The sequence below is a fragment of the Etheostoma cragini genome, unplaced genomic scaffold (genome assembly GCF_013103735.1).
Source record: "Etheostoma cragini isolate CJK2018 unplaced genomic scaffold, CSU_Ecrag_1.0 ScbMSFa_2638, whole genome shotgun sequence".
Classification (NCBI taxonomy): Eukaryota; Metazoa; Chordata; class Actinopteri; order Perciformes; family Percidae; genus Etheostoma; species Etheostoma cragini.
Window position 1 is genome coordinate 38,958 of NW_023266821.1, and position 546 is coordinate 39,503.

Below are 546 nucleotides of genomic sequence, written 5' to 3' on the forward strand. Positions count from 1 at the left end.
GGGGCTGGAGCTCAGTGATAGAGTGCACTTTCAGTCTCAATGCCCAGATGTATTACAAGATTGGAAGTTAACGTTTTGCTGCCCAGCAATGGTGGTACAGTGGTGGATGGATATGCTCCCTTATTTGTACCATAACAGAGATCTAATGTGTGGTATGCATGCGTTTAGGAACCCATGCTGAAGTTGACCAAAAAGAGGAATTAAAAAAAAATCATCTTTTGGAAATTGAGCTTAATGCCTTAATTTAATAAAAAGGAAAAATCCAACCTTTAAGGAAACCCGCCACGTTGCCGAGCGATGGTGGTATAGTGGTGAGCATCGCTGCCTTCCAAGAAGTTGATCTGGGTTTGATTCCCAGCAATTGCAGTATGTTTCATTGTGTGGTTACTTGCTTTTTTTTGTCAAGAAGTAACCAGAAAGGTTACTTGCCCAACACGATTTGATAAAAAAAAAAAAGATTGGCAGGCTACACCGTGTTTTAATTGCTTTAAAGCTGCAGTAGGGAGTTTTGAGAAAACGTGGACTTAGCCTAAAAATTTGAACAAG